The sequence below is a fragment of the Eptesicus fuscus genome, chromosome 17 (genome assembly GCF_027574615.1).
Source record: "Eptesicus fuscus isolate TK198812 chromosome 17, DD_ASM_mEF_20220401, whole genome shotgun sequence".
NCBI classification, from domain to species: Eukaryota; Metazoa; Chordata; class Mammalia; order Chiroptera; family Vespertilionidae; genus Eptesicus; species Eptesicus fuscus.
In genome coordinates this window covers 30,513,574-30,538,686 of record NC_072489.1, presented here as the reverse complement: position 1 = coordinate 30,538,686, position 25,113 = coordinate 30,513,574, and the positions used below count along the sequence as shown (strand labels likewise).

The 25,113-nt window shown below is 37.4% G+C and overlaps 1 long non-coding RNA gene across 1 annotated transcript; it reads left to right on the top strand.

The window, feature by feature from the left end:
* Positions 1–9,561: 9,561 nt before the first annotated feature.
* Positions 9,562–23,352, top strand: LOC129151989 (uncharacterized). Its single transcript, XR_008558698.1, has 4 exons — positions 9,562–9,587; positions 12,987–13,025; positions 22,894–22,981; positions 23,288–23,352. It is a non-coding gene; the product is annotated as an uncharacterized LOC129151989 (long non-coding RNA).
* Positions 23,353–25,113: the final 1,761 nt, after the last annotated feature.

Sequence of the window (25,113 nt, the reverse complement as noted above, 5' to 3'; positions counted from 1 at the left end):
TTAGATATACACAGAATATTTAATCAGCCAGGCACTTCTTTCCAAGTATTTTTGCTTATTATTCAATTTTATTGTACTTTTAAGCAAAGGTCAGAAAGGTCAATGCAATTGACACAATAAATGTGTGGTAGCAAAGTCTGAAGTTTAAAAACCGAGGTGTTTGTTTTGTTTTGGTTTTTCTTGAATAAATGATTACTACCAAGCCTGTACTGTACAGTTAAAATCACGGTCTCTGGAGTAACACAGATCTGAGTTTGAACCTAGTTTTACCACTACCTAGATTAGTGACTTTGAACATCTATTTTTCAAAAATATATCTTTATTGTTGAAAGTATTACAGATGTCCCCTTGTACCCCCCATTGACCCTGTCCATGTTGCACTCACACCCTCCCCATGCCTTCAGGGCACAACTGTCTGTGTCCATGGGTTATGATATATGAATACATGTTCTTTGGTTAATCCCCATCTATTTTTAACTTCTCTGATGTCAGTTTACTCATATATTAAAGAAAGCTCTGTGTGTGTGTGTGTGTATGTGTGTGTGCGTGCGTGTGTGTGTGTGTGTGTGTGTGTGTTGGATGGAAGGGGTGTCAGTGCTCCCTAATATGCAAATAGACCAAACACAGAAAAACCAAACAACTGAACAACCAGTTGCTGTGATATGCGCTGACCACCAGAGGGCGCATGTGGAACATGGCAGGCATTGGCAGCAGGCAGCAGAGTGCAGAACATGGCGGGCATCGGCCACAGCAGGATGGTGGAGCAGGTGAGCAGGGGCGCCAGACCAAGGCAGGTCACAGGTGGCTGTTATCAGGATGAGCCTCTGGTGGTTACAGAAAATTCTTTGCTCTCAAGCACTGCGGTCTCGCCCTGCGCTCGCACCTGCTGCCGGCACTGGCCCCACTCGTACCTATTGCAGGTGCTGGAGCCCCTGCTCGCACCCGATGTGGGTGACAGCCCTGTTTGCACCTGCTGCTGGTACCGGAGCCACTGCTAACACCCACTGCTGGTGCTGGCCCCGCTCGCACCCGCAGCCGACAGCTTGCACCTGCTGCTGTCACCAGGTGCCGGTCCTGATCTCTCGGCGCCGACAGTGGGTGTGAGTGGTGGCTGCCAGCCCCAATCACCCCTGAGGGCTTCTCAACCTCCCCCTCTCCGGAGGGGTGGGCTGCAGGCAGAGAGGGGACAGGAGGCCGCGGTGGGAGGGGCCAGGCAGGGGCACAGAGGATGGGATGACACCCACCGCTGTGCCTATTGTGGCCTTGCGGCCCACAGTTCCTTTCAAGGTGCATGAATTACTTCACTGGGCCCCTAGTTAGTAATAAATATTAATATCATTACCTTATTATCTAAGTTACTACTACTCAGATAAATGCAATGTGACATCTCTTTCTTTGCTCTCTCCTTTCTTTATTCTTCCTTCATTCCTTTCTTTTCTGTCTTTATTTCAGGATAATTGAAAATATGGTTGGATAAATTAATTCCTCAACCACTGTTCTCTCAAGATAATTGATTATATCTCTTTTTACAGTTTATATATTTTAACTTTAAAAAACTACTTTATTCTATTGGTAATTTGAAAGCAATAGCTCATGTTTTTAATGTGACATTCTTAGCTTATCCACAAGATAAATAAAAGTTAAAGAAAGGGTAAATAACTAATCACCACCGCAATAGTTAGTCCTCTTTAAGTAAGCTAGTCGACTAGCTAAAGAATACCGTCTCCTCAATGAACACAGATCAATTAGGCAAACATTTGGCAATGAGTGTTTACAATTCCACTGTGATGAATTAAGTAAATTATAAAGAATTAACTTCACTGTATTATTCATACTGGATATTTTTTTCCCTAATTTTACCTTTTCTTATTTTAACTTCAATTTAAAAGAAATCAATAATTTTGGAGACAATTCAAACAATATTTGCTATGAATTACCATCATTTTATGTTACTTTAAATCAATATAAACATCGTTGGTACTTACTGCAAATAGAATGCTATTTTATTTAGAGTAAAGAAAACTGGTAAAAATACTGTCACAGTCTTATATTTGTTGCATATCCAATCATATCTAAATTTTTATTAATTTACATAACAAAAGATTGAGAATACTTAAAATTTAAAATGTTTTCCCAAGTCAATCATCATTACCAGGAGTAAAAATTTAGTAATTTCACAATTTTATTTATGGTTATATCTAGTTTATACTTGCTTAAAAATATCAGGTCTACATTCAATGGGAACAGTGATGAAAATTTGATGTCTTTATAATAAACAAGAGGGTTAAAAGGACATTAAAGAGAAATAGCAAGAGAGTTAATAACACTTAGGGACATACAGTCTCTATTAAATACTACACTAAGTATTTTTGAACTTTTTGAATATTAATAATTTCAAAATATATTTCAATTACATAGGTGGGCTTGAAAGTATCATTCAGAAATAGTAAGGAGCATTCCATAAATAAGCACACTAGCTCATTTATTCTTTACAATCTTGCCAGATAATAATTATTATCCCTAATATGCTAAAGAATTAAAACTGAGGCTCAAGGTGCTTAAAAATTTCCCTGATACATTCAACTACTTGGTAGGAGTGCCAGAATTCATAATTAGGCATGTGCAATTCTAAGTCCATGATTGTTCCACTATATCTCGCTGTTGTTCAAACAGGTGTGCTTTTAAAATTGCTTATAAAATATGCACAAACAGATGGCACCTGTGAGCATATAACTGACAGTAATATTCAGATATTTTCAAATACTCAAAGGTATCTAGCACAAAGAAAGAGCTTAGGAATTTAAAACATAGTATTTTATACCTAGTAAGGACCTTATAAAACAGTCTAGTTCATCACTCTATGTTAGAAAAATTTAGCCAATTTGCTATCGAGAAAATTTCAAAGTCAAGAATTGACAGGTCTCTTAAATTCCTGTCTAGAGCTTTCCATATTATATCAAGGAGCAGAATTAGTTATGTTTACAGTGTTTTCTTTCCCAATCTAGAAGGCAAAAGATGCTAACTCTCCATAATCAACATAAAGAAAATATTCAGAACTACTGAATATTTTTATCATCTCCCATTATATTAGCAAAAACTTTTTCATTGAATTTATTGGGTTTCATTGGTTAATGAAATGATATAGGGAGCTTTTAAAAGGTGGTAATAGCTGTCAGAGGGGAGAGGGGTTGGGGATCTGGGTGAAATAGGTGAAGGGATTAAGCAAAAAACAAAAAAACAAAAACAAGAACCTCATAGACACAGACAGCAGTATGGAGATTACCAGAGGGAAAGGGGGTGAGGGCAGATGAAGGGATGGAAATCAGGGATAAAGGTGACCGAAGGAGCTATATACTGAAAAAGTGATTACATCCTATATAATAACGAGGTGATATGCAAATTGACCATCACTCCCAACACACAAGGTGGCTGCCCCCATGTGGACACAAGATGGCTAGCAGGGGAGGGCAGTTGTGGGCAATAAGGCCAGCAGGGGAGGGCAGTTAGGGGGGACCAGGCCTGCAGGGGATGACAGTTGGCGGGGAACAGGCCTGCAGAGGAGGGCAGTGGCGGGGGAACAGGCCTGCAGGGGATGGCATTTAGGGGCAATCGGACTGGCAGGGAAGCAGTTAGGCGTCGATCAGGATGGCAGGGGAGTGCTTAGGGGGTGATCAGGCTGGCAGGCAGAAGCGGTTAGGGGCAATCAGGCAGGCAGGCAGGCAGGCAATCAGTTTGGAGCCAGCAGTCCTCGATTCTGAGAGGAATGTCCGACTGCCCACCAGGATCAGGCCTAAATGGGCAGTCGGACATCCCTCAAGGGGTTCCAGATTGGAGAGGGTGCAGGTGGGGCTGAGGGATACCCCCCACCCCATGCACAAATTTCATGCACTGGGCCTCTAGTTTAGTCATAAAACTTTGTGCATATATTTTATGAAGGATATCATGTTCTTAGTACAATTAAGAAAATAATACACAGTACCAATAAGTCTCATGGTCTTCTTTCAAAGCCTATAATTAATAAAAGGCCTAGAAAAGGCTTGTTTCATTATAAAACAATAATTTAAAATATTTTATCTGAAGAAATGGAAATTAAAGAAGATTTCTAGTACTTTTAGTTTGCTTTGCAGATACATCTGTATTACTAAGACTATGTATAAGCACTAGAAATTGTTGCAGAAGTTGTATAAAATTAATTCTCCTTTAAAAACCAGAAGAATAATACAATCTTTCCTTTGTGTCATACAAATCTTTCTTGCTTTACAGTCTTTACCAGGTATACAAATCCCTCAAGGAATACATTGAACTGCCTGATTCTATTACATTCTTTGATGTCTTCTCTGCTCCAAACAAAATGTTGCTGATGCATCTTTAGGATTTGTAAACAATAAAAATGTTATAGCCAACTGACAGAAAAGCATTGGTATCCTGCTGTTTTTTCGGCAGTCATGAGGGATTTACATTTCATCCAAACTTTCTCATCTATCATCCCTTGTAATCAATGACATACATGGTTGAAAAATATGAGGGGTAGTGCATAGTCTGATATGTAAAATAGGTGTATACCAGTAATTCATATAGAAGTAAACCCACTATTTGGGTTCAAATAAATTAGCAACAGAGACACGTGAATAGGGAAACACAAAAGGACCTTAAAAAATCCATCCCATAAATACACTCATAATTCTATTTCAAAGGTTAGTTTTGAATCCAGCAGCCATATACTGACTGCCTAATATTTATCACATAGTAGTGATATACTTAAGTGAAGAGTTATGCACATTATATCCCATCTACGTATGTTAAATATATGGAATTCATATTATTTAGATACCCTGAGTACTAGGGGATGTTGGTTGGTATTGATTAATAAAAGGAAGGCATGAATTAAAATGGCATTTGAATTATATTTTCACCCCAACTATTTATTTGATCTTAACAAGTCACATAATTTCTCTCTTCATTTTTTTAATACAACTTAAGAACATTTGTCTTCCTTGCCACTGTACTATTTTAAGGGTGATATAGATGTAAAAGCTCTCTGAATAGCAAGAAGCAATATACTGATACACTTCATACTAAGAAATGGCTAAAATGGTCTCCCTTGATAGATTGTCCCTGAGCAGAAAAGGTGACCTCAGCACTAGGGTACTGGCTCATTTCCCTAATCTGCTCTGTATTTGAAGTTTATTACCCAGAACTTTACTGTCAAATAAAGTGGCAGACTGAGTAATATACTAGGGGTTTTGGACAAGACTGGTCATGTCCAAATATATTCTATATTCTTTAATATAGAATCTTGATTATATTCTTTAGACTAAAAACACCAGAAAATTGCTTTTAAGTGTTTTAAATTAAATTTATTGGAGTGGCATTAAATAATAAAAGTATAAAAGTTTCAAATGTGTTTTTGTTTACTACCCAGAGTCCAACATCCTTGCATCACCATATATTTGACACCCTTTCCCCTTTACTACTTCCCCCTTCCCCATCCCCCTTTCTCTCTGGCAACCACCATATTGTTTTGTCTGTGTCCATGTAATTTTGTTTGTTTGTCTTGTTTGTTCATCTGTTGCTTTCAGTTTTATAACTCACATATGAGTAAAATCATATTGTTCTTGATATTTTCTGTCTGACATATTTCACTTGGCATGATATTCTTAAGATCCCCACCCATGTTGTTGCAAAGGGCAATGATCCTATATAATAAAAGAGAAACATGTAAATTGACCACTTATGCTATGCTCACCAGCCAATCAGGAGTGAGTATGCAAATTAACCCAACAAAGATGGCAGGTTGATTTGCATACACAGGTGCTGGGCAGAGAGCAGAGTGGGAGAGCCAGCGGAGAGTGGAGTAGCTTGGGGAACTTGGCTCCCCAAGCCGCCAGACGGAGAGCAGAGAGGGAGAGCTGGTGGCTTGCAGGACTTGGCAGAGCAGGAGGCCTTGGGATGGAGACAGAGAAGGAAGGGAGTACAGGGAGCACCAGGAATTCTGGGAATAGTAGTTCTGGTGGCAGCCCCAGGACCACAAGTGGAAGCCCAGAGCACAGGGAGCACCAGGAATGCTGGGAATCATTGTTCTGGTGGCAGACGGATCTCCTAGACACTAGAGCAAAGTGAGCCTGGAGCAAGTTACTGTTGTGGGTGGGGGATGGAGGGAAAGCAAAGGTGAGAGACATAAGTAAAATCAGAGTGTCTAGGAAAAATTAAAGGAAAGATATCCTAAAACGTCCAGGAAATCTCCACCAATGAAGCAAAGAAAGAAAAAGCCTCTATTATTCTGAGAGCAACAAACCAAACTGGGTTGGGGTCTCAGACAATTCGCTCATATGATTGCAAAGACAGACAGAAACTCCCGGATTGGAGAGGGCTCCCCTGAGGGCTCCCAGATTGGAGAGGGTGCAGGTCAAGCTGAGGGACCCACCCCCCTGTGCATGAATTTTCAAGCACTGGGCCCCTGGTTATTTATAAAATTCTAGTTTGAGAGTGATATTCTAGTGCAGTGATGGTGAACCTATGACACGCGAGTCAGCACTGACATGCGTAGCCATTTCTGATGACACGCGGCCGCTGAGGAGGCCGCATGCCAAGGATGAAACATTTGCTGCTCCTGAGGATGAAACATTTGCGAAATAATGTTTTTTCCTCAAAGTGACACACTAACCCGAGTTATGCTCAGTTTTTTGGCGAAGTTTGACACACCAAGCTCAAAAGGTTGCCCATCACTGTTCTAGTGGATTGAGATAGTGCAATCAACCTTGAGCCAAGGATGCATTATTGTTCTTCTTGGTAGATACTCTTTAGCAAATAATGGATCTACTACCTTTTTTTTCCATGGCTTGCAATTCATATTAAAATTATACAATATCACATCAAACTAAGTATAATTTGACCCTAGGATACTCAAAATAAAATCACTATCAAGCCTTGGTGGACTAACAGCAATATGTACCATTACTATGATACACATCAAGTTACAGTTGTCCTTTTACCAACATGGGTTTAAATTGCATATGTCTGCTTATATGCAGATTGTTTTTCAATAAATACTGCCAGTGCATTTTCTCTTCCTTATGATTTTCTTAATAATATTTTCTTTTCCTTGGCTTACTATTGTAAAAATATAGCATATAATACATATAATGCACAAAATGTGGGCAAACCAACTGTTTATGGCATCAGTAAGGCTTCTAGTCAACCATATTTTTGACTGCACAAGTTAGGTTGGAACCCCTGACCTCCTCTAATTTTCAAGATCAACTGCATTTCAATTAAAGATATTTTAATTTTAATTTTGCTTGATAATGCAGAAATACATTTTCACTAGAAAGAAATTTTAATCAAGAAATTTTGACACTGATATTTATAATTTATTAGTTTATCATTTTTTAAAAAATTATACTTTAGCAGATTTTATTAATTTACATTCCAATGCAAAGATAGCATGACATATGTCTATTTCAGTTATTTTCAAAATGCTTTATATAATCACTTATACTGTACTGTTGTTTATACAATTAAAGGAAAATATTACCCAGCCAATTCACATATATATGTTCTTCCAAGATTGAGACTAAAATCTGAGAAATATTTTAAGGAGATTAAGGTAAAATTATGTGTCATGTTTGTTTACCCTTATAGATTTATTTTACATAGAAAGCATTGTCAATGTCAGTTTAATTTTTTCATGAAGTGCCGAGCTCAGGAAATTATTAATTTGTTTTTTTTTTCTTAAAAACATATCTTAATATAATATGGATTTGTCTAGAGAGTAAAATTTATTAAATTTACTCTAGCTAAAATACAGCATAAATTTTCTTGAGTTAATATGCTCCATTATTTAAATGCTTAATGCTTCAGCTCCAGTCAGATCCATTATATAGTCATGCCTCAGTGCAAAGGATAATAATTGAAGAATAAAATTACTTAAAACCAAGACATGTTTTAGAAAAAGAAGTATGAATAGAAAAAGCAAGAAAGAGAAAAATATGTGGTCTTAGATTATAAATAAGGTATAGGTTATGTTTACAAGTCTTATTGGCATCTTATGAAACATATGTATGAAATATGAATCAATCTAAACAGAGCCCCATATATAAAGACCTAACTGGTATTTTCCATTTTAAACGAGTTAAATTAGTTCTATAATCTACTACTTAAGATTATTAATAATGAACTAAAGGTATCTGTTGGGTCATCAGGATAAAGCAGTGCTCTCCTCATTGGGTTATTAAGAATATTATTATAAATGTGGAAAAGTATTTACTTACTACAGAGCATAGAGCATAGTGGATTTTAAATAAACGTTACTGGCTTTCTTCCTATTATGTAAACTCCATGAGTGAAAGAACCAATCTATTTTATTAGTACTTATTCCTTCCATAGTGTCAGGTACAGAATAAGAAACCAGCAACAGGGATTTTCTGAATACGTAAATTCAGAGAAAGTTCCTGATTGCAGGGCTAGCACTACATATTTGTTTGGCTCTTTGCTCCTGTGTGACTTTTTTTGCCATAAGGTGAGAACAAGCCACACATGGACATGGTTTCTAAAAAAAAACAAAAACAAAAACAAAAAATAACTAAACAAAAAACACACAGCCTAATGGGCAAGATGGGTTCACACAGATCAATTCAATGGGTTTGGTGAAATAGTCAATGGCTTATAGAGAGAGACAGTGCAACCCATCTGGCAAACCCATGATTCCTTAAACAAACCCATTACTTCTTTTGTGCATAAAACTTTTTGTATTTTGTCTTTCAAAGTCCTGGATTTGCCTTGGGTCAGTGCCAATGACTCCACAGTCAGTTTTCCTCTTTATATGTAAGTCAGCAGTTTAACTAATAGTCCCTTTGTTATTTGCACTGCAAAATTTTATGTTAATAAAAATAAAATTCATAAATAGGAAATGCGTTTACTATTTGAACTTTGTTTTATTTTGTTTGATGATAGAGAAGGCTTTGGTAAGTTTGAGTTTTATTAAGCAACTCTCATATAATAGAATTATCATAACTTTAAATACATGTGATAATAAATGTCTTTTAGATAGAAGAAAAAATACATAAGGAATATAAAACACAAAATTGAATGCTGTCCTAGGCAGGGATTATTTCAGTTGTAGCTGAGATAGTTTTGTCATATTATGTGGGGGGCAATTTGAAATGGTCTCTATTAGAAATGTATATATACTAATATATATATATATATATATATATATATATATATATATACACACACACACATATATATATGCATATATTTGTGTGTATATATATATGTGTGTGTGTATAATATATATATATATATATATACACATATACACACACACATATATAATAATTGAGATGTGTATAGTTACTGTTGCTTTTCTCTGTCTAGTATCCCTTCTTTTATTTTTTAATTGATGTTTCCTTGGAACCACTTCCTTTGTTGTCCTTATAGTTGTCCAAGTGCCATGCCAACCACTGATGACAACAATGGGACCTATGTGGGACCAATTACGTAGATTATTCCCTCAAGGTTTTTTGTCTACAGAAGAAGCCAGACCCAGGAGGCAATGATAAAAGAATGAATCCAGCACAACAAAGGTAACTTGGAAGGACAAAAAAAAAAAAACTAAGCTTTAAACTTTTGGCTTGAGTTTTGAACTCTTTTTAATAAAGTAATGTATTTTTATATAATTTTTAATCTGAAAAATATTAGACTATATTCTTTCAGCCTTCTCTTCAGCAGAGACTTTCCCAGTTATATTCTTTCTCTGCGTGATTTATAATAGCCATGTCAAAAGAGGAATCTGTTTGAGTCACTGGATGTCACTAAGCCTCAGTAAGTCCTCATTACACATTTTAATCCTTAAGCTTATTTGAGCTGGTTTTCTTTCTCTTACAACTAAATAAACCATAACAAATCCTAGGTGAGTAGAATATTGATGAGGACATTTCTGAAACATGAATGTTTTTGATATAAATAAAATTATTTGAAAACTTTAAATTATAAATTATATACCATGTAGTCCATTACAAGTAATAAATAGTTCATCAAATTAAAATTTCTGCATGTATAAATATACAAAATCACTCAGTTTTCAGTATCTTCAAATATTAATGTAAACCTTTCTTTTATACTTAAATTGTGGGTTCTTTTCTCCTTTATCTAAAGGAAGGAGAACCAGATCAATGAGAATACTCAATTGATTTAGACCATAGAGAAGCTTGCATGATAGCATTACAAGTAAAAATTCAAATACAAATCTAAGCTTTAAACTTCTGGCTTGAGTTTTGAACTCTTTTTACTAAAGTAATGCATTTTTATAAAATTTTTAAATCTGATAAATATTAGACTATATTCTTTCAGCCTTCTATTTAGCAGAGGCTTTCCTAGTTATATTATTTCTATGCATGATTTTATCCTTCCAAGTTTCTGTCATTGTGCTGGATTTTTCCTCTTACCCTTGTCTCCTAGGTCTGGTTTCTTCTGGAGACATCTCTTTCACTGACTACTATGATCCTTTCACTTCTGTTTCTAACTCTTCTTTTCTTCTCCTTCCATCTATCTTACTTCTTATCAGCACACTTAAAAACAGAAAGAAATATTTTATATAATAAATTAGATTTTAAGAAGGCATTTAAAATATATCACTATAACCATCTTTATAAGCAGACTGTGATATGTGATATTAAAAGAAAAACTATCTAATAAAAGAGAAATATGCAAATTGACTGTCACTCCAAGACACAAGATGGCCGCCCCCATGTGGTCAAAGATGGCTGCCGCCATGTGGAAACAAGATGGCTTCCACAAGATGGCCTGCAGGGAAGGGCAGTTGTGGGCAGTTGGGGGTGACCAGGCCAGCAAGGGAGGGCAGTTAGGGGGAACCCAGGCCTTCAGGGGAGGGTAGTTGGGGGGGACCAGGCCTACAGGGGAAGGCAGCTGTGGGCAATCAGGCCAGCAGGGAGGGCAGTTAGGGGTGACTGGGCCAGCAGAGGAAGGCAGTTGGGGGAAACCAGGCCAGCAGGGGAGGGCAGTTGGGGGGGACCAGGCCTACAGGGGAAGGCAGCTGTGGGCAATCAGGCCAGCAGGGAGGGCAGTTAGGGGTGACTGGGCCAGCAGAGGAAGGCAGTTGGGGGAAACCAGGCCAGCAGGGGAGGGCAGTTGGGGGGGACCAGGCCTGCGGGGAGGGCAGCTCTGGGCGATCGGGTCAGCATGGAGGGCAGTTAGAGGTGACCGGAGCAGCAGAGGAGGACAGTTGGGAGAGACCAGGACAGCAGGGGAGGGCAGTTGGGGGGAACCAGGCCTGAAGGGGAGGGCAGTTGGGGGGGACCAGACTGACAGAGGAGGGCAGTTAGGGTTGACCAGGCCAGCAGGGGAGAGCAGTTAGGGGCTATCAGGCCAGCCGGGGAGCAGTTAGGCATCAATCAGGCTGGCAGGGGATTGGTTAGGTGGTGATCAGGCTGGCAGGTAGAATCAGTTAGGGCAGTGATGGGCAACCTTTAGAGCTTAGTGTGTCAAACTTCGCCAAAAAACTGAGCATAACTCGGGTAGTGTGTCACTTTGAGGAAAAAACATTATTTCGCAAATGTTTCATCCTCAGGAGCAGCAAATGTTTCATCCTCGTCATGCGGCTGCCTCAGCGGCCACGTGTCATCAGAAATGGCTACGCATGGGTTCGCCATCACTGAGTTAGGGGCAATCAGACAGAGGCAGGTGAGCGGTTGGGAGCCAGCAGTTCTGGATTGTGAGAGGGATGTCCAACCACCAGTAAATGGGTGGTTGGACATCCCTCAAGGGGTCCCAGATTGAAGAGGGTGCAGGCTGGGCTGAGGGACAACCCCTCCCCTGTGCACGAATTTCGTGCACCAGGCCTCTAGTCCTATATAATAAAGAGGTAACATGCAAATTGACCATCACTCCAACACACAAGATGGCCACCCCCATGTGGTCAAAGATGGCAGCCCCCATGTGTTCACAAGATGGCCTCCACAAGATGGCCAGCATGGGAGGGCAGTTGTGGATGAACAGGCCAGCAGGGGAGGGGAGTTGGGCAGGACCAGGCCTGCAAGGGAGGGCAGATGGGGTGACCAGACCTGCAGGGGAGGGCAGTTGGGGGGAACCAGGCTGGCAAGGGAGGGAAGTTAGGGGTGACCAGGCCATCAGGGGAAGGCAGTTGGGGGTGACCAGGCCAGCAGGGAAGGGTAGTTGGGGGTGACCAGGCCTGCAGGGGAGGGCAGTTGGGGGAGACGAGGCCTGCAGGGGAGGGCAGTTTGGGGCAATCAGGCTTCTAGGGAGTAGTTAGGCATCAATCTAGCTGGCAGGGGAGTACTTAGGGGGTGATCAGGCTGGCAGGTAGAAGCAGTTAGGGGCATTCAGGCAGGCAGGCAGGGGAGCAGTTTGAAGCCAGCAGTCCTGGATTGTGAGAGGGGTCCCTGGTGGAGAGGGTGCAGGCTGGGCTGTGAGACACCCACCCATGCACGAATTTCATGCACCGGGCCTCTAGTTTTAAATAAAATGGGATAGCATCTGGATAATGCAACACACACACACACACACACACACACACACACACGTATGTTTTTCAATTAATAACCTGGCTGAAGTGATGAACATCTACTTCCACACATACCATCCAGTACCTAATGTAATCTGTTAACACTTTAGAAAATGAGAAGACAGAAGTAGCTACTAAATATCTTATTTAAATCAACTCAGATCCCAGTACAAATGGGTAAGTATCCATGCGATTCACAAACTGCTGCCCCAGTCCATGTTTTATTATACAACAGCAGTGCTTGATGATTTTGGCACCCTTGATCATTTTCTGTCTTTGAAGTTACTGAATTCAATGATCCATCCTTTGTGTTTATTTAATAGGACTGTGAGTATCACAAAGAATTTAAAATGTTTAGAATTAAATGTTGAGTTTAAATGCAGAGAAATGCAAACTTGGGTAAAATTCATTAGTATAATTTTCATGTTCTCTTTGTTAATAGATCTGCTCTTTCCCAGATGAATGGAAGTGGTGGGGGAAGGTGAGGAACTATTTGAGTTCAAATTTATCAATGCTAAAATAGAAAAATAAGCATGTCTCTTTTTTTTTTCATGTACATATCTGATAGTTCATAAGATACGGTGAACATATTGACTCATATGAACTGGTGGTTCAAGTTACTGGTAGTTCAAATGAAGAAAAACTGTGTTCAGAGCCTCAGTGTCATCAGAGACTTGCCTCTCTATTTCTCTGGCTTCCTCCATGCGAGCTTTATTTACAGGTTGGCAGTCCCCTAATGGCAGCAAAGATCGTGTTCACAAACTCTCACATCTTACACTCCCTGTCCTCCTCCCTATGGCCCTACGACAAAAGAAATTCTTTCCAGGCATTTATGACAAAAATCTTAATTTTCACTCTAGTTTTGCCTATCTTGAATGGCACATAAAATAGGCATATTTATCAGGGAACAGAATGACCAAGGTAATACCCATCTCTGGAACTGTGAAGTAGCACTTTGAAAGCAATAGACTTAGAATAGGTGAGAGGTAATTCACCAAAGGAAAACAAGCTTTAAAAAAAACAAAACAAATAATGAAGAAAGGATTCTGGTCAGTCAAAAATAACTGGTTTCTATAATCAAAATGTAAGCCTTACTGATAAATCTTTAATAAAGAAATGAAACATTCTTCCCAGGGACTAGACAATAGTAAAAGTTAAGGATATAAAAGGCTAGATAGTGATAACAAAATATGTGTATCCCAATGTTAGTCCAAACACAGTGTTCACACCACTGACATCAGGGCTTGACTATGATTAGAAGACCAATCTTTCTAGGAAAGTGAGGACTCAGACCAACAATCCAACTAATTTCAGGCTAAATCACATTTTATCTACTTCTGAGTTACAGCATAATGTCAGAAGCACATATAATCAAAAGTATTAGAAAGAATATCAAAGTGAAATTTTCATAGTTCATTATTTTTAGTTTTCTAAAATGGTAATTAGAGTGAAAATTAATGTTCAACATATTTACATGTAAATAACTTCAAGACAAATCACTGCTGGAGATATTAGCATGTTGCACATTCAAGAAAACAACAACATGAATTTGCACTAAACTGGTTTGAATATTGTTACGAGTAAGATAGTCCTTGGAAGAAAACATGAGGTTAAAATCGCTGCAGTAATATCTGATGACAATGTAGACATTACAATGTTCTCACTGATGGGGCTTAGAACACACTACCCCAAAATATGGCACCTTGGCATACTGAATATTTTAAAAGAAAAGAATCTGAGAAAACAGCAGAAACAAAAAGTTACTCTATTCTTCCCCTACCCTTCTCTCCTAAAACAGATCATAAGACCTGCCGATGAGTGGTACCATCTCTGTACCCAGAGATTCTTTAATTGTAAAGACAAAGGGAAAATGAAAAGAATCTTAGCAAACAGGTCTTGTTAAGTTTCTCCCAGTTTACTATATTTACCTCCTAGTCCTTGACCTATATTATATTTCTCCATGACTGTCCACTTTTCATCAAACCAAGTATAAAATATTCACGTTTGTTTCTTCTGGTCTTCATTTCCCATGAAGACTCTTATGTCACATACAACTCACATTAAATACATTTGCATGTTTTTTTGTCAGTTTAATTTTCAGACCAAACCAGGACCCTAAGGACAAGAAAAATACTTTCCTCTCCTATATCACAAATCTAAGATCTGATGCTTCTAATTATTATATAATAGTAGCTGAATCATTCAGTAACACAAACAAAAAACATTCTTGAATCTCTCAAAATAAACAAGATACTGTTGAGAGCTAAGCTATAAGTTTGCCTGATTTTAAAAATAATTTTGAAAAATTCATTATATATGTATATCATTTAACCATCCTAATAGTTAAAACATTCTTCTTAGAATAGGCATTTATGAAAGTTTTGTAAATGTAAAAAAGTGTTTACCACTGTAAATAGCATTAAAAATATACAATTATGCAACAAAATTTTTTTTTATAATGGAATAGGAATATTTCTAAACTGCAGTCACACATTTGAGTTGTTTAGACATATTGAAATGAAATGAAATGCAACTGCCAAATACACATTTCAAACAGAGGATAGTGCCAATATTATCATCTTGAAATATTCTTTTTGCTCTATGCTTTTAGAGCATAGATTTGTGTCACAATTAAAGTTGAGTCTTGCAACTTGAAGTTAATCCTCGACTGCTTGTCATGATTAGATATTCTACCGAGGTATACAGCGCAGACCATCTGTGAGAGGACATTATTTCATCTGTTGCTCAGGGAATAAGGAAGCTCATTTTGAGGATGGGCCCACCCTGGCTTTTTGTGAAAGCAGGAGAGTGCCAGGTGGTTGGTACAGATAAACACAAAGAATGATACTGGAGGAAAAAAACAACCAGGACTTTGCCAGCAAACCCTTGCAGCATGTCTGTACACTACAACAGGTGGCAACCACTGCGATCCCTATGTCATATATGTTTACAAAGTCTGAATATGATTCACAAGTTGCAGCTCAATTCTGTGAGGCACTGAAAACACAGATGTTAGGAAGTTTCAAAGTTCAAATTGGGCCGTATCTAATACTATCATGAAATACTCCCTTTCTCAAAGTGCCTGTACTTACATTGCTAACTGCAAAAGAAGAGATCTTGGAATTACAAGTTTAATAAATTTATTAATAAATTTATTTATTAATAAATAAATAAATTATTTATCAGAATAAATTCTGATCTTCATTCTTAGGATCCATTAATTACAGGAATGGGTGGTACTTACATTAAAATGTTAATATAGACTATTTAGCCTTTTTCTAAGTTTCAAGAGACATCTTTATATTTCCTTGGAAAAAAATTTGGATATTGGCTTATTAACATGCACATGTGATCTATTAGGACCAATTTTAAAAGTGAAAAGAGACATTTTCAATCAACCTGAAGAAGAGATAGAACCTTTTCCAAGATTCCCTTGTCCTGAGTTCAACAATTATGATTGTGGCTAACTGGAGTAGAGAATGAGGTAAAGGAAAATATATATATATTTATGACCTGCTTCAGGAGAGAAGGGTAGGAAAAGCTTTTTCATGTATTTCCTTTCAGAATTTGTTATACACCCCAGAGTGACAATGACTTCTATGAACTGCTGTCAAACACTTTTAGCAAAAAAAAAAAAAAAGAAATTTGAAAGATAGAAACACAAAAGGTTTGGAGATAACAATCATGAAGAGAACAGAAAGGCAAATTCAAAATTGGATGAAAAATAAACAAACAAATATAACTTCCAGAAATTTTATCTTCTTTTAATTTCTGTGTTCCCACTACCCAGACTTATGTTTACCCACAGTAACTACTCAATAGCTTTATCAAATGACTGAACAAATTTTAAAAGATTGAAAATAACTTTTATTAGGTACCTAGTGACTTACAATGTGCCATTCTCTGTGCAAAGTATTTATACAGATTAGCCTGTGTAATTGCTATGTAAACCTCTATGAAAGGTGTCTTATCCTTATTTATAGAACAAACTAGAGGCCCAATGCACAAATTTCTGCACGGGTGGGGTCCTGCCAATCGGGGCCAGGCCTGTCGGGAGGAGGAGACAGCGACAGCGGGAGGTTGGCCAGCAGGCCCACCCCTGATCAGGGCCCCATCAGAGCTGGGCCAGCTGGGGGGAGGGGTTCTGGGTGATTGGCCAGTGGGCCCTGCCCCTGATTGGGGTAGGGGGCCAATTGGGGGTGGGGCCGGCCATGGGAAGAGGCTGTGGGTGGTGGGACAGCTGGCCCTGTCCCCAAATGGGGCCAGAGGAGGGGCTGTGGGAGGTTGGTTGGCCAGCCCCACCCCTGATTGGTGTGTGTGGGGGGGGGCAATCAGGGGTGGAGCTGGGTGGGGAAGGGCCCATGGGCTGAATGGGGTGGTAGGGGCTGATCAGGGATAGGGCCAGCTGTAGGGAGGGGCTGTGGGCGGTGGGCTAGCTAGCCCCACCCCCAAGTGGGGTGGGTGGGTTGATTGGGGGCTAGTGGCCTGGGGTAGGGGCCAAGGATGGTTGGCCGGCTAGCCCTGCTCCTGATCAGAGTGGGGGGCCAACTGGGGGCAGAGCTGGCTGGGGGGAGGGTATGCAGGTGGTTGGCTGGAAATCCTGCCCCTGATGGGGTGGTGGGGGTCAATATGGGGTGAGGCTGGCTGGGGGCAGGGGCTGTAGGAGGTTGGCCAGCCAGCCCTGCCCCCTATTGGGGTAGGGGGTGATCAGGGGCAGGGCCTGCCAGGGGGAGGGGCTGCAGGCAGTTGGCCGGCTGGACACCCCCCCTTCCGCCCCCCGATAGGGCCAGTTCGCTGGCTGCAGTGGGCATCATAGTGACCGGTCGTTCTGCTTGTTATGGCGTTCAGGTTGCTGGCTTTTTATATGTATAGATATTTGAGTTTCAGGTACATTAAATGCATTGTCCAAAGTCAGTCTGACTTCAAAGTACAAACTGTTCTTTGCATTATGTCATAATCCCTCAGAGGGTAATGGTATTGATAAGACTTTGCTAATGGAAATAAATTTCATAGAAGACAGGAGAAGGCCATATCCACATGACCTTGCATGTTTCACATGGCAAGGAGATAAATTCTGATCTTCATTCTTAGGATCCCAAACTCTACATTAAGTACCCTATCCTCTGCTGCTTCACTAGTAATATGAGTGCAATTGCCTTTTCTCTGCAATGGTGTTAGCAGGTTTTTTTTGTGTGAAATATAGTCTGTATACCATGTATATATCCTAGTTGAAGAAAAACAATCATAAGATACTTGGAATAAGAGAAAAGATATATCAATAAAAATTGGGAGATTAAAAATTAGTAATTTGTTAAGGCTTCTATTGTCACAGAAAATATATAAGAGAGAACTAATAAGAGAGATAGAGAGTAGCAAAAGAAGTATGGTGAGTGTTGTGTGGGGAGTGGGTAAATGATCTATCGATCTATCTATAGTGTGGGGCAAAAGTAGGTTTACAGTTGCTTGCATGGAAAATAATACAATAATTAATACATAATAATACATGAATAAACTATTTAATGTGCTCACAATTGTAAACCTAGTAAAGATCTAATAGAGATCTTAAACATAATATCCAAAACCAAAATATCATAATCTCCTTCAAACCATATAGCTCTGTCATCTTCTCAACTGTACTCAAAGAGAACACCATTTTACTCAATAGAATCAGGATTTGGTTAGAATTCCTTCATAAATATCTCTGACTTTTTAGTCCATTTATGTTTTATTGCAGTTGATTAAAAAATAATATATTCAAATTCAATTGGATATCAGAAGATGAAAAAAAATAATGCATGCATATGAGAGCTTTAAAACCTTAAACATCACCTTTCCTCTGGTAGACCTTGTGAATATTTTGTGGTAGGTCAAATTGAAAATATTTCATCATTTTTTTGCTGTTTCTATTTTAAAAATTGAACATTGAAACCTATTCTTATATCACTGTAACTATATTTCAGATCAAAGAAGAAAAATTACACAAATTAAAGGAAAATGAAAAATACCAACTTGCATATATTATATGATATCTATGTATGAAATTTTAAATTCAAAGAATCCTATTTTAATAGAATCTCAGAGGCTATCTAGTAAAACTCATACCTTAGAAAACATTTGATCCACATGTCTGAGTCCCATGATGATAAAAATAAAATGAGTATTTTATTTATTTCATGAGGACATGTGTGTATTTATAGTATTGTGATAGTATATTTCAAAATTGGCAAATGTGTTTTGAAATAAATAAGAATGAATTGGATTTACTCAGGTACCATATAAAATATATTTCTTTAACAGTGAACATGGAATGACTCCGTCAGCATGCAGAGGTGTTCGTGTTAGGGAATTATAGAGAAACTAGAGTCCCAGTGCATGAAATTTGTGCATGAGTAGGGTCCCTAGCGGCTGCAGGCAGCCGGCCGGAGCCTACCTTCCCTCAGTTGGCCAGCCAGCCCCAACCCCTGAACTCTGGGTCGAACTCCAGGTCAAGGGAATAATTTGCATATTAGGCTTTTATTATATAGGATAGAGTCAATAAGAGTAGACATGGCAGTCTAGGTCTGAAAATTAGATTAAAGTGTGTCGATTCTTAATAATTGCTATGAAAAGACAACACTGTACCATTATAATCCCTGTAGTCCAAGATTAGTTTTTGTAGGACTGGAGGCAAACAAGAAAAGTATTCATTATTGCAAAACCTATGTAGCAAAGTGAGTGTTCATAGCTACCAAACAGTATGCAAGTTAACAAATATAAACAACATTAGATTTTTGTCATCTCTTGTCATTCTTGACTTTTAAATCAATCTGACACACTCACACAAATAAGCTCCAAACCTCAAAATAAAACATATTGAAGACAAAGGACAATCCTTGCTTCTTTTTTATATGGTTACTTGCCATTGAGTCTTTTAAGAAATTTTTACCCTTGACTCCAACTCCCGTTTATGACATTCTCATTTTAAAATTTCTTTGTATTTTGGTCATTTAGATTTCAATTTGGATCTAGACAAGATATATGTTCAGATCTCAACTATGACATTTAATCGCTATGAAATCTTAGGCAAGTTGCCTCTCCTATCTGATACTTAGTTTTCTAATCTATATAATAATAAAATCTGTTAGTATATATTGAGCTAATTATCATTAATGCATTTTAATCCATAAATCTCCCCATTTTAAAGTTCAGGGAGCTGAGAGAATTCAAAGCCAGTTATGAAGCACCGAACATAATTCAATTATTTAAATATATCATTGTTTGGGGTAACACATCATATTTATCAGGGTGGTTTGCAGTTGAGATAGTGTGCATGAGATACCTATCATTCCATTGCCTTAAAAATCTTCAATAAAAATAAGTACCTGGTACAGATTTCATAGTACATATTAACTACTGTCATTAATTTATGATGACCACTATTAATATAACAACAGCAACATGATTTCATCTCCATTATGAAAACTTACACTGTAAATCTGGCATCTTTGGATGCTCCAGGTCAAGTTTCATTTTTTGTGTTCCCTCCCTCAGATCTGAACAGTTATTCCATTGCCTCTTGTAGTTCTGCACTACATATGAGAGAGAGAACTTGGATAAATATTTTTATTAAGTAGGAAAAATGTATCATTCAATAGAAAAAATGGAAATTAATTTGGCCTTCATGAGAATAATCTCAACACTATAGCACAGATTAAAAAAAAAAAAAAAACCTCAATAGAAATCAGGAACCCACTGATATTATTGAGATTTCAAACACCTTACTTGAACTTCAAACTGAAGTTAAGCCCATAATCACACAGGGAAATAATCCATAATGCCATGTCTGCAAGTAATTAGAATGACATCACCTTGCTATTTTTAAAAGAGATTTCACAAATCACATAAGCCTATATGTGATCGGCCAGGATGCTTCAGAAAGTATGAATAACAATAATTGCTCCATTGTGTTTCAAAACTGATGCTTGAATTAGGCATGGTGAAATGCATTACTTTATACGTTGCTTAGAATATTATATATACACATTTGTTAAATATGTATGAAAAACAATCATTATAAAATATTTATACTTTTTTATTATTTTGGCTAAAAATATAAAAAAGTTGTTTTTAAGGTTTAAAATCATATGTATATAATAAATGACCAGGCCTTATTATCTGAAATAGTACACTTTGTGAAAAAGGAGCTCTGCTCAGCTGTTAGCTGATCGTTGATACAAGACATAATTATAAATTCCTTTAAGTGCCCTCGTTCTCTCAACTTATCCTGTATGTTGTCATCTATATATTTGGTTGTAATTAAAGTTAAAAATTATGGCACAGTGTGATATCCCCTTGTAATTTTATTTTATTTTAATGATAACTACAAAGATTAAATCCTCTTGCATGTGTGAGTTTGAAGGATTAATGAAGAGTGCTTTAATTAAGTGGTCTTGGGGAAAATGTTTTAAAAAAGCAAAACAACTGAAATAAAATATTTTTTAAAATTCATAAAACTATTACATAGGGACTAAGTGAGCTCTTTAGTCAATTTTCTTTTATATCTGACCTGAAATTTTTAATTATATCTGAAATGTGACTTTTAATTGCATGAAGACTCACCTATCCACTCATTCATTTATTGCACAATTATCAAGTATGTAAAACAAGGTATGTTCTAGTTAGGAGAAAAAAATCACCACAAAAGTAGCAACAGCAAATATTTTCACTTTGATCAAAACCATTATCAAACATTTCTAATATTTTATCTTATTAATATTTAACCTGTGCCCAGATTTAAGAAGTCTAAAGATTGTTATCAGGGATTTTAAATATCTTTCTATTATAGCATTTATCACACTATAAAAAGGGTTATTTATTTTATCTCTCTCTAGTATGAGCTCTTCAAGGGAAGGGACCATACTGAGTATTTAATGAACATTTCCTGGATCAATAATATGAATTAAAATGATAAAAATCAGTTAATTTTAAAGGTATAAAATACATTTAAAAATATATCCATTACACAATTATTTTGCTCCTAATATAAACTTCCTATTCAACATGAAGTTATATTTGCTAACTATTGCAATTATAAATGCTATATTTTAACACTGAGGATTCAATAGCATTTCTAGTTAAACAGGCTACATGATAATACCTTTATATTTTCTAATTTGCAGACAACGTATTTTTATTATTATTTTAATCCTCACTTGAGAATATGTTTCTATTGATTTTTTTTTTTTTAGAGAAAGAGGAATGGAGAGAGAGAAACAGAAACAACAATGTGAGAGAGAAATAGCCATATGGTACCTTCTGTATGCATCCCGACTGGGGATGGAACCTGCAACCCAGATGTGTGCCCTGACCGAGAATGAAACCCACAACCTTTCGCTGTACCAGACGATGCTCCAATCAACTGGGCCATCCAGTCAGGGCTGCAGACATCGTTTTAGGCTTTTAAAAAATTATAATTAATTGTCTAAAATGTATTAAAATGATGAAATATTTTAAAATATTGAACAAAAATTTAGAAAATTGAAAAAAATACTATAAATATTTAAAAGGCCTACAGGAAAACATTTAACTCTAATAATAAAATACAACATCTATAAATATTAGATGATTATCCAAAGTATGACAACTATCTATTTATATCAGTTTATACCAACATAAATAAATGATTGAATAAATTAACAATGGCAGATAAGATGCAAATCTCCAATAAAGAATTACACGTAAGTATGTGGACACTACTAAGCAACTTCTGGTCCACAGCTCACTATTAAATGAATAAAAAGAACTATAAGAGTTCTAAGGCCTTACCTACCTCTATTATTCTATTACTTTATTTATTAAAGATGTAACTCTCAGAGATATTATAATCTATGTGAGAAAACTATACTTGCCAACATTGAAACTAGATGAAACAACAAATTTAGGAATGGAGCTACAGGCTGAGGTTATATTCTGTGTGTTTGGGGACCCCAGAGAAACTGAGCAGCTTTGTGAAACAATTAAGAAGTGAATGAAGACAGAAGAGAAACAGTCCAGAGCTGGAAGAGGCTGACGATGCCTTGCCATACTAGCAGTCAGCAGCAGTGCGTCTCTGCAGGTTGCCCAGGACCAAACCAGAGAGGGTCAGACCTGCATTACCACCATTTGTCCACTATCCAGTACTGAAATATAATTGCTGACAAGTACACATAAGGAACTGTTTGACATTGAAATTGGGACTCTAAAGAACGGTTGGCCCAGAAAGAAACTCACTACAGACATATTCATATGCCTCTCAGCATAACCATTACTACTTGTCTCATTTTCGGTTCTTATAAGTGTATTTCTTGTATCACATGATCTCACTCATCTAGGGGAAATAATGAACAACATAAACTGATGAACAAAAACAGACCCGGAGACAGGGAAGCATCGATCAGACTGTCAAACCTCAGAAGGAAGGTAGGAGAGGGTGGGGGAAAGGGGGAGAGATCAACCAAAGGACTTGTATGCATGTATATAAGCCTAACCAGTGGTCACAGACAACAGGGGGGTGGGGGCATGCGTGGGGAGGGGGTTGGAATGGGAATGGGGGGATGAAGACAATTATGTGATACCATAATCAATAAAGAAATTAAAAAAAAAGAAGTGGATGAGCCTGAAGGACCACTCTGAAAAATGAATGAATATGGATGAGTGAAAGGCACCCTATATCTCAAATACCTGGAATCTAACTCAGATTAATTTCTCATTTTCTTCCTTTTCCAGTTTTGGCAGAGATAAACCATTCCTTCAAAATCCCCTGATTCCTCATCATTCCCTATAACAGCAAGCCCGGGGGCCTTTTATGGTATATCCAACCTTTCCTGACCTTGCCCTTGTCAGCAATCCAAACCATGTCATGCCAGTCTGGAAGTGATTTTCACCCATGCAGCTCTAAACTGCTAGAAGTTTCCTGCTCAAGGTATACTGGAAAATAACTGTGTAATTTTGAAAAGCTCTTGGATCCTCTCGAGTTTCCTTCCGTCAAGACCACTGAATACCCTCATTTAGCTTCTCACATTGGTCAGACTGCATCTATTCCTGCCCTAAATATTGCAAACATGGGCACACTTTCCTCTTCCATTCAATGAAAGAGGTCATGCCATGTGAATCATTACACTAAAATCAATACCTAGCAAATAATAATGACGATGATGTTGATGGCCGTTGTGAAGACTGAATGACTTCTGTTATTGAGGGGCTGGTTTTGTGCCATGCATTGCATTTGAGTTCTGAATTAAAGCCAAGTTGTATGACCCTGTTTACTTCATAAAACTTGTCTGTTGAATAGATATACATGCCTAATAAATATTTGTTAAGTTGAGCTGAGGAAGTTCATTCTATAAAATCTTACTTAAATAAAAAAGGTAATGGATGTATAGGAAAAACAAAGAAAAGGTCACATGAATAGGATATGCTTGTTAAGCATATGGATAAATGCATATGGACTAATGGAAAATATCTTAGTTATCTATATGAATATTTCCCCCTCTCCATGCTATGATACATTTATGATATTATTTTCTAAATATTTTCATCATTCTAGTATTTATATTATTCAATCTCTCTGGAATTACACCAAACAGGAATCAGCAAATACCCCAGAAGTTAAATGAACACCTTGTATATTTTCTTCCTTGTACTATTCTCCCTCAAAGATTATACTTTCATTGATCTTTTCTTTCCTATGACATACAACTGAAATGCATATTTCTTTGATTTGTATCTTAATTTTCTTTTTAATGGTGATATTTGAGGAGTTAGGTAAGAGAGACAAGTTGAAAGCAAAAATGTGTCCTTAAGTCAGAAAAGCACTTTTTATTCTATTCACAAAAGAAATACAGAAATTCCACTGATAATATTTTCTCTAGTTGATTTCCAGGGACAATACTCTTCAGCATAATCTAGAGCAAGCATCCTCAAACTATGGCCCGCGGGCCACATGCGGGTGTTTTTGCCGTTTTGTTTTTTTTACTTCAAAATAAGATATGTGAAGTGTGCATAGGAATTTGTTCATAGTTTTTTTAAAACTATAGTCCAGCCCTCCAATGGTCTGAGGGACAGTAAACTGGCCCCCTGTTTAAAAAGTTTGAGGACCCCTGATCTAGAGATAGAACCATATCACTTTCTTACAGAGAAAAAACATTATATTAGAGTGATAGTTCCCTATCATCTCTTTTTATTATTTGCTTTGGATTTCTTCAAAATTTCTACTACTCAAACACAATTTACTTGTCTAAAGCAACTTATAGCTATGTCACAATTACCTTTCATACATGTAAGATGTGTGTTTCACAAAATATTTTTTTCTGGTTTGATGGCTTTTAAACATATATGCACACACCCAGATAAATTGTAGTATGTATACTAGTAGTCTAGATTGCTATCTTTGGAATTTGCATTTCTTCACATCTGCATTGTGGCATTATAAGCTGTATGATGATAAGTACAGCACTTTTCCAGCCAAAAATCCTTAAGATTAGTGCCTGGAAGGTCAATTACAATGTAAATGTACTTTGAAAGATACCAACTTGGACTTCTGTTAATGGTGA